This window comes from Balaenoptera borealis (genome assembly GCF_965194805.1).
Source record: "Balaenoptera borealis genome assembly, chromosome: 3".
NCBI classification, from domain to species: Eukaryota; Metazoa; Chordata; class Mammalia; order Artiodactyla; family Balaenopteridae; genus Balaenoptera; species Balaenoptera borealis.
In genome coordinates, this window is record NC_138866.1 from 118582193 (window position 1) to 118593161 (window position 10969).

The following is a 10969-nucleotide window of genomic DNA, read 5'->3' on the forward strand; positions in this document are numbered from 1 at the left end:
GGGAAGAGTTGAGCATAGACGCATATTCTGGTCCCCAAAAGAATGTAAAGTAAAATTTCAAGGGGGCAGCCTTGCAAAGTACAGGAAGTTAGGGGAAAACAAGTTTTTCTTTTCTCCTTATGGGTCTAAAGGTACTCTATGCTATCCTGTGAATTAATGTTTGTCATTGGGAGGGGTGTGTGTGTGCACCAACTCTTAGTCCACGGGTATTTGAAAAATAAAGAGGTCCATTTTCTTTTTTTTTTCTTTTAAATTTTAAAAAATTTATTAAAAAAATAAAACGTAATGGTACAAAAAGGTTGAAAGTAAAAGAATTTGGAAAGATATACTGTGCAAATATAAACCCAAAGGAAATTATATAATAACAGATACAGTAGACTTGAAAGCAAAAGCGTTACTAGAAATAAACAAGGGCACTTCATATCAACAAGTCCAATTTACCAGGAAGTTTTAAATTTGTATGCACTTAACTTCAACTTACGTACAGCAACGGAGCTACAAGGAAAAAAATAGACAAATTCACTCTCATAATAGGAGATTTAACATACTGCCGTCGTTCACTGATGGAGGGTAAGGAGGTCCATTTTCAGGCCACGATTTGGTGGAAGACCTTAAATAGGACCAGGTATGGGGTTCCCACATACCCCACAGCTTACCTGGCTCTGGAGGACTTGCAGAGCCCACGTACAGCTTGGACGATTTGGCTGAGCCACTCTGGATGGAATAACTAAGCCTTGGCTTAAATGAACTCCTGGGGAGTTGGGTTGGGGTGGAGATCCTTGTGTGACAGACCAGTCCCTATAGGTGGGAGGTGGTATTTATTAAACATGGGAAGGGATGCACACCCCAGCATGGGGAGGTTTGCAGAAGGAGGCTGTCTCTTCGAAAGGAAGGCAGATGTAAGATCAAGGGAGCAAACTTGGGTTCTGGAGAGCCCGCCCGGAAAGAGTTTCCTCCTATGAGACATTTAATTTCTTGGATTCTTTTCCAAGAAAAGTGGTATTGATGGCTGCTTAAAATTCTCTCTCTTATTTGTTGTAACTTTAATATTTCCAACCTTTAGGAAAGCCTGAAACATTTATTTATTCCTCCTTGTGTGCTAACATTGTGAAGAGAAAAGAGACACATTCGTCTGCCTTCCCCTGCACGTAGGCCGTTATTCAGGAAGCAGCAGGATGCTGGGGGTGCCTGCCCAGTGTTGACCTGAGTTGTGACCCACACAGAGCTCAGAGTCACCAGGAAGAGAGCCGGACTCAGAGGGACAGAGGCCAGGGAAACTCAGACATGGGAGAAGGGAGACAATCCTTACTTCTCTCCCAAATATAGAAGGAGGAAGGGAACGCTTAAGAAGGAAAACTATCATTTAGGTTGTACCATAAATTCCTTCATCACTGAGATAAAGGGGGAGAGAAGGATGGTTGACTGAGAGGGCTGATCCAGAGATGTGATTTTAACTTAATTGGTTTGGGGTAATAGCAGGACATTCAAGTAGAGACTTCCCACAGACATGAGGACATATATGGTAAATAGAAGTTGAAAAATTTAAGACCAAAAATAAAAATTGGACAGTTTAAGCAGTATGGAAATGTTCCAGATATAAGAGGTTTTGGAGATATAGACCAAGTCGTAGCCCTTTATTTTCCACCTGAGGAAACTGAGACCCCAGGAGGGGCAAGGCTCACTGACATCTCCAAAGCTACAGTTATTTGACCTGAGATCCATGGCATGGACCCACCTCTCCTGACTCCCAGTTCACATCTTGTTTTTGTTTGTTATTTTCCCAGGTGTCATCTTGGTCCTGGTCATTTTAACATCGACGCTGATGAACACATGAAAGGCAATGCGTTGGATGTTCTGGGGAACTCACTGACCAATTCTCCTTTATTGGGTTTTCTGGTGTTAATTAAACGAAATTTTTATTTTCAGTTTTTTTTAAGTCTATTTTTGCCTTGTTTTGTTTTTAGTAATTACCAATGTTTGTGTAGGCAGAGAATTAAATCCCTTAGTCAGAGTCTCCTCTTTGTTTTCAGTATACACAAAGACTAGGATTGCGTGCGCAAAGTGTATCCAATGGTCCCATTTAAAAGGGAATTTGAAATTGAGCCACAGAGCTTGGCTGCGGTCCTCATGCTAAGTGATTCCAAGTGGAGACATTCGCCCATGACCAGGGTGACCAGGGCTTTGAAGAGGAGAATGAAGGCAGGAAAGAGGTGCAGAAACCACCCAGGAACCAGATGAAATGCTTCCTTTGAATGGGAATTGGCTACCTTGGGGTGGCAGAAAGGGAGTCACTGATTCTCAGAGCTCAGGCTTAAACCTCTCTCTCTCTCTCACACACAGGATTAATGTCTGTAGAGCCGTTTTGTTGGCATTTGGGTTGGCATTTCTGCTGCCAGCCAGAGGCCAGCAAATAGACACCTCTGTTGGTGCTCAAGTATCATCTCTTTTCTGCATTAAAAGAGAAGGCATTTCAAGTAGTGACTCATGGGCCTCTCAGTAGCCTCATTTTCCAGTGTTTTCTGAGGCCAGAGGTGCTAGCCCTTCCCATGATGCACTGTGCTCCATGGTTGAGCCTCACTTGCCCATGAAGAGTTAGTCGGGATGGCATAAAAAAGAGTTCCAGGAGGTGTTCAAACTTGCCCCGAGTGGTGTGTTTATAGCAACAGGACCCAAGCGGTAAGCTGGCCATAAAGCTTCTGTGGTCTGGATCGGGTCACCCTGTACCTGGGACCCTCAAGAAAGCTTGGAGACACCACGTTTGTTTATTCTGAGGCAGGAAGCCAAGAAAACACATTGGAAGGAGCCCTGACCCTTCATCATCCGAGTTAGCCAGACACGGAAATTCTCTCTAACCACAAGAAAAAAAACACATTTTTAAATGCAAACTGTTTCCTTGTCCCACCCAGTCCTCTCAGTCTCAGTTCAATGTTCCAATTATTTGGAACTCTCTTCTCAAAGAATGATTACTTTCCTCTTTAATTAATCTTCTTTTTTTTTAAATGAAAAAATCGTTTTTTCCATTATTCACTGTTACAGATCCTTTTTCCACCTAGCAGCCAGAACAGATTCCTTTCCAACTCTTTCTATGGCTCTACATGGGCTGGCCCTGCCCTTCTCTCTGACTTCACTGTATCTCCTCCCAGCCCTTAGCTCCAGCCACACTGGCCTTTGTTTATTTACTAAGCACTTCAGGTTTGGGGGACTGATAAGGATGGATTAGTTGGCATATACACTTGAAACGATGCATCAATCATTTTCATTACTTTTTAAAAATTTACATACAGTAAACTCCATTTTTGCTGTTGTTCAGTCCTATGAGGTTTTACACATACATCGATTTTTGTAATCACCACCACAAACAGGATACCAAACAATGCCTACACCCAAAAGAATTCCCTCATGCTGCCCCCTTGTAGTCAGTTTCTGTCCCCACCCCATGGCAACCACTCATCTGTTCTTATACTTTTGCCTTTTCCAGACTGTGATGTGAAGCGCATCATGCAGTATATTATCTTTTGAGGCTGGCCCCTTTCACCTAGCATGATGCATTTGAGAGTCATGCACGTTGTTGTGTTGTAGCAATAGCCCATTCCTTTTTTTTTTTTTTGTGAGTAGCATTCCATTCATGGATGTATCACAGTTTTTTTTTTAAATCCATTTACTCATTGGAGAATATCTGAGTAGTTTCCAGTTTGGGGCAATTATGAATAATGTTGCTGTTAATGCTGTTATTAAAAATTAATGTACAGGTTTTTGTGTGCATATAAGTTTTCACTTCTCTATAATAAATAAATACCTACAGAGGAGATTGCTCAATCAAAAGGTAAATATATGTTTAATTTTTTAAGTATATTTTTAACTTTTTAAGAACATATCAAACTGTTATCTAGAGTGTCTGTCCTGTATCATATAGAATTCCCATCAGCCATGTATGAGAGTTCCATTTGCTCCATATCCTTGTCAGCATTTTGTATTATCAGAATTTTTATATTAGCCATTCTAATAGGTATGTAATGGTATTTCACTGTGGTTTTTAATTTACATTTCCCTGATGACTACTGATGTGAATAGTTGTTCATATATTTATTTGCCATCTGTATATCTTCTCTGGTGAGGTACATGTTCATTCTTTTGTCTGTTTTAAAAACTTGGGTTGTTTGCTTTCTTACTGTTGAGTTTTGAGAGTTCTTTGTATACTCTGGATACCAGTTCCTCTTAATGTGATGCATAACGGATGAACAATCAGCTATGAAGTATTCTTGACAAAAAATTGAACCTGAGACTGACCAAGCCTCTAGCCAGAGCTGATACTAGGGGATGCCAAAAAAGTCAATGATCAAGATAAACAACATTTTAATGCAATGTTTTTAAAAATAGAAATTAATGCAAAACATTTATGAACAAAATATCAAAAATTTAAAAAAGACAGAATCAGAATTACTGGTTTTTCCTTTGCCCCAGGTTCCATTACGGCTCAGCTGTATTACTGATCTTGACCCTGGTCTAGAGTCTGGATCTAATGACTGTCTTACAGAAAACACAGGAATAGAAGAAAGGTTGAATGAATCTGGTATGTGGGAAACAATAGGATGATGATAAGTTTATTCAATAAATAAACTGCAAAACAAACAAACAAAAAAAACCCCCTGGAGTGCCAGAGTGGTAGTTACACAGATGTGTTCACTTGAGGACACTTTAGCAAACTATAACCTTATGATATGTGTACTTTTCAACAGTCTGCTATATTGCAATAAAAATCTTTTTTAAAAGATGGAAGAAAAAGCACCTAAATTCAAACAGTTACTAAGTTTGGGTGATTAGATTATGGCCATATACATTTTTTTTTTTTTTTAATTTTTATTCAAGTATAGTTAATTTACAATGTTGTGTTAGTTTCAGGTGTACAGCAAAGTGAATCAGTTATACATATACATATATCCACTCTTTTTTAGATTCTTTTCCCATATAGATTATTACAGAGTATTGAGTAGAGTTCCCTGTGCTATACAGTAGGTCCTTATTAGTTATCTATATAATTTTATTTTTAATGTTGTTTTATAATGTTTAGTAATTGTTTTATAATAGTATGTTATATAATTTATATAACTATAATTACTATTAAAATGTCAGGTTATGTTGTAGTCTCATATATTTATAATTTTATAATTTACACAATTTTTATGAATTATAACTTTATTTCAACAAAAGTTTAATAAAAACCTTACCTAGCTCTTAATTACTAGAGATGCATACTGAAGTATGTAGGGGTGAAGTGAATGAAATCTGGAATTTGTTTTAAAATATTTCAGAAAAAAAAGAGAAGGAAAAGGGCCAAATGAAATAAATGTGGGAAAATTGATAATTGTTGAATCTGGGGAATGTATTAGAATCATTATACTCTACTTTTGTATTTGCTTGAAATGTTTTCATTACAAAAAAAAAAAAAAAAAACAAACCTTGCCTTTCACCCTTACCTGTTGTCATTTTCTACTCCATTACATTGTTTTATTTTTTCTAAACTATTATCTGAAGTATCTTGTTTATTGGTGTATTGTCTCCCTCTTCCGAGAAGAATACAAGCGCCATGAAAACAGGATGTACCTGAGCCACGTTCACTCCTTTACTCCCAGCAACTAAAACAGTTAAAAACAATGAACTTTACCAGCACATTACTTCTAATATCATTTCTCAAATAGGTGATGTGTTGTAGTTGACGGGTATTTTATTTTTGATATTATTTAAAGAATAAGATCTCAGGTTAGCCTCACTCTTTGTCTCAAAGGGATCCCAGCTTTTCACATACATGTCCTAGCTCTTTTCTCCTTGGATGGAGGGCAAGATTTTGATGATGCAGAGACTACATCCCCTCCAGGAGTTCTTCACCATCATTTCATGGCCCCCAAATCTGGTTATTTGCCAATATGTAAAGGCTACAAACCCCAGCACTTTAATTTCACCTACTGTTACATTCCCTTGTGAAGTTGTTAATATCAAAAATGTTGGGGTTTTATAGGCTCCATCTTCCTTACATTATTTTAAGGCTATAAACGAAGAACAGATGGTACACTCTATGAATCTTGCAATTACCAGCTTCTAATCAGTTCTCAAGGTCAAAGTCAGCTTCCTCATCTTGTGAAGGGGCTATGCAACTCAGAAAAAGTATGTTTCTCTTCCAAAATTTAGGTCCTTAAAAGTGAAAACATGGTTGACATTTCTCGCATACTTTTTGTGCTTAAAACTAATCTATTGTTGGTCTCATTTGTTTTCTCTTCTGGGTCGTGTGTTTGTGGACTTGTGGTATTAGAAGAATCGCTTTTGGATAAAGAAAATATTCGTGTTCTTAACAGTTACTGTCCTCTCTGAAGTCTGCCCAAGATGACATTTAAAGACGCAAGTACATTTGTATAATTGAATTCATCTAGGTGCTTGTTAATTGGGTTGGCCCTTCAGAGTGTGCTTCAGGGTAGGACCATCACTCTCATTTTATGTTCAAGAGAGGCAGCTCGGGTAGTCTTTTGGTCCTGACTTCCAAAAAATCTCTACTCCATCATTCCTAAATTCTTCCGCATTCGTCCTAGGTACTCATGCTGCTTTTCAGATTCCTCGGCGGTTCAGAGCTCAGCAGTCCCCATTCTACACTTAATCTTGCAAAATATGCTTTTCCATACTTTACGATGGGACGTACGGACACTCCAAGGTGGATTCCAGGGCCAGAGAATTTCAGGACAAGGTGAAGTTGTCAAACAGTGCTGAATTATAGAGCTCTTAGAATCTATATGGCCTACTTGGATGTTTGGAAACACTAAATTTATATTACAATCTACAATATTTTTAAGACTGAAAATAAGTTTTTATTCAGTATCCATTCCACAATTATTTCCTGAGTTCCAGCCATGGGCCAGATGCTATAAGAAGTGTTGAGATAGTGGTTCTTACCTCCTGGTTCATAATCCAGCAAAGAAATGGTGCATAAACAATCACTATAATGCAAACTGATTAGTACTATAAATAAGCCTTTCCCGTCCTTCTTTGAATGAGTTTATGGCCGAGAGTTATAATGACGATGTATTTTGGGGAGCTATTTCCTTATGCTGGAGTACATTCCACGTATTACAGTATCCCCTTTAATCCTCACAATAACACTGATGTTGTAGGTATTATCATTCTCATTTTACAGGTGAGGAAACTGAAGCTTAGAGAGATGAGACAGGCCTCACAGTCTGACAAGTGGCAAGTCTGGTATTTAGGGTCGTTCTTATTTCCCAACCATGGGAACGTAAGCTGGACTCTGCAGGTACCAGGTTATGTTCCCTTTAGACAGGGCTGTGTCCCAATGTGGACACTAGAGGGCACTAAGAGAGTAAAGTAATGAGAAGAATTTGCCTCTGGCCGACCTCTCTGAACAGCCACAACAAATTGACCTCCCCAAATTCATCTTTGAAGGTGGATTAACTATAATTGCAATGGTGAGAAGGCAGATCTGAACCTACTGCACATTCCAGTTACAGAAAAGGGCAAGGATCACTTAGGAGTCATCTTTCATCCAAAGCCCTTCAGCCCGCTGCTTCTTTTACCCATATTAGGGAATGTTTGTGGAATTTATTGATGTCTGTGTACAGTCACAACACATAACTCACTTGCTTCTGCTTATCCTATAGCTGATTCCAAACCAGGGCTGCTGTGCAAACAGCTGCTCAACTAGAAACTGGTCCAAGTGAAAGTAGCGCAGTTTACCGGTGGGCTGCATACACACTCCTGACACGCCCCCCACGACCCCGTTCATTCCAGCTCCCAGAGCAATGAGTGGCTCTTATGGCCCCCGCTCCATTGGCTCCATTGGCAGCATCGCAAAGGACTGATCCATCCGCATGACTATCATCCTGAAAGATGCTTCATGAGGAGGAAGTTCTCAGGCTGTCACTTACAGGATTACCTCTTCACTAAGGGAAGGAGCACTCAGCAGCGCCAGATGGCTTTGGAAACAAGAAGTCAACACTCCCTGCTGTTTCAATCCTTTCCTCCTTAGAGTTTTGCCATTAGTTTCTAGGTAGCTTTTCCAGCATGTTTTACAACTCATAGGGAATAGAATATGTAGCTGAAAACTACTGGAAAAAACTAATTCACATTTTAGGGGAAGTATTTAAAAATAATCACTGACCAGTGTGTCTTCAAAAAGTACTTTCTCATGTGGTTCAGTCCCACATGAGACCAACCATGTTTGGTTAAAACCAAACAGAGCCTTTTCAACCCGGCCACACCCTGGGGTGATGCAATAGTAAACAAGATACAGGCACGGACATGCTTCTGGACATGAAGCTGGCCTGCAGCTCAGGTCACCCTACGGTCCAACAGACTGTGGATCAACTGAGCTAATGTTCAGAGAGACTTCCCTCCAAGATGCACTGCACGGCAGGAATTTGAGGCAGCTTGGCTCTTATTCTGTGTTTAGGAAAGGGGCAGCCAGCAATTTTTTTTTAAAGTTAGGGAAGTTGTGCAAACAGAACTCTGATTTAGTAAGATGGGTTTGGTGGCATGATGGGGGATAGATTAAAGACGAGGATTGAAGACAGGGAGGAGGGTGTATGGACGTTAAGTAAGCACGTGGTGAGGAAAAGAACATGTAAGGAACATTTCAGGGCTGGAACTAACAGCTCTGAGTTGTTGACTGAATGTGGGAAAAAAGGAAGAAGGTATAAATATGACAACCTCACATTCTTTGAGCCTTTACTATGGGCAGGTTAGCAAGCAGTTTACAAAAATTAACTCATTTAATTCTGACAAACTGAGGGTAGGAATTATCATCATCCACCTTTCCTGGGACAGGAAACTGACGCACAGAGAGGCTAAGTCACTTGTCAGAGGTCACTAGGATTTGAACCCAGGGAGTCAAAGTCCAGAACCTCCATTCGTCACATATGCTACAAGGTCTCTTCTCCAGTCCGGGGAATGCGGAGGACGGTGATGTCACTGGCTGAGATGGGAAGTCAGGAGCAGCAGGTGTGTGTTTGGGGGGGTCAGTGGGGGTGGGGGAGGGCAGACAAGGTGGCGTTTTGGATGCGTGTGGAATGTGGATGTTCTACCAGCACCACAAGTGGAGATGTACAGCAGGCTTCAGGTCCCCACATGGAGAGGGAGCTGGTTTTCATTAAAAATAATGAAACATCTGTAAAAAGGCTGTTGGCTAACTTTCCCAGTCAAACTATTCCAGAAAGTCCTGCTATGCTCACAAACAGGAATCCCATGCCCCAGCTAAAGGTTTGGCCAGAGATTTAGGAAGATCAGGTTCATCAGCAAGGTGCTCAGGGTCTCCGGGCCGCACCGAGGTCTACAAAGGAGACCACACCCCAGCCTTGAATAAGGAGGAGGGATCGGTGTCTCTGAGACTCCCTCAATTTATCCCAAGTCCCCTCCTCATTCCAAGGAATCAGTGCTTCTCAACACTGCCCGATCATCAGAATCACCCAAGGAGCTTTAAAAACCGCCAATGCCCAGGCCGCACCCCAGAACCAATTAAATCAGACTATGTCAGGGTGAGCACAGGCAGTTTTGAAATGCTCTCTAGGTGACTCCCATGTGAGGCTAAGCACCAGAGCACGGAAGGAGGATTTGTCTCTGGAGATGATCAGAGAGCAGGGTAATGACTAACATCTATAAAGTACTTTTCACTTCATAAGGCACTTTCACATACATGGCCTTATGGCCTTATTTAAGGAGCATCTTACCATTATTCACTGGTTGAAAGGGGAAACCATGACTCACAAAGAGAAATGACATCTATAAAGTACTTTTCATTTCATAAGGCACTTTCACATACATGGCCTTATGGCCTTATTTAAGGAGCATCTTACCATTATTCACTGGTTGGAAGGGGAAACCATGACTCACAAAGAGAAATGACTTGCTCAAGGCCAAACAGTTACTTACCGGAAAAGCCACGACTAGAATCCAGATCTGCTGACCTCAAGTTCAGGGTTCTTTCATAAGGTCACGTGGGGCAGTGCCACGGACGGAAGGCCAAGCTCATCTGTATTCACATAGAAAGGTGAGAGTGTAGGTACTTTTTAAAGTAATTATGATCCACAGGAGAGGATCTTAAAATAGAGCTGCAGCTGTGTGTCAGGGTGTAAAGGGGTGGAACACCTGGAACGTAGCCAGGCCAGTAAGAGCTGGTGAAGCCCAGGTGTCCCACTGGCAGGTGGCTGTGGGAGGGACCAGGCAGGGGGTGAGTGGGACTAAGGGTAAGAGAGGGAGGCCCAGGGCAGGACCTGGAGTGGCACTGCCCAGGGTCAGAAGGCCTGGGCTCCAGATATAAGCCTTCGGGCCACCTACAGTTGTAGTGGTGGAAATAGCAAATCTGAGTAATTCCTGGAGGCTTTTACCAGTTAATAGGAATTCTTCTGGGACTTTAGGGACACACTATCTTACTAACCAGATAACAATCACCTGCTAATTTGTACAGAGCTGTATAATTAAAAATACACTCTCGGGCTTCCCTGGTGGCGCAGTGGTTGAGAATCTGCCTGCTAATGCAGGGGACACGGGTTCGAGCCCTGGTCTGGGAAGATCCCACATGCCACGGAGCAACTGGGCCCGTGAGCCACAACTACTGAGCCTGCGCGTCTGGAGTCTGTGCTCCGCAACAAGAGAGGCCGCGATAATGAGAGGCCCACGCACCGCGATGAAGAGTGGCCCCCGCTCGCCGCAACTAGAGAAAGCCCTCGCACAGAAACGAAGACCCAACACAGCCAAAAATAAATAAATAAATTAATTAATTAAAACAAAACAAAACAAAACTCTCTTTTCCCGTTTTCTCAACGGCCTGAGGTATTATCCTACCTCAGCAGCTTCATGAGTAAAACTGGTACAATAATACCTCACAGGGACACTAAGAGGATAAATGAGAGGATGTGTCTAGCCAAATGCCTAGCACATAGAAGGTGCTGAATAAATAGCAGCGCCATTTGGGGTT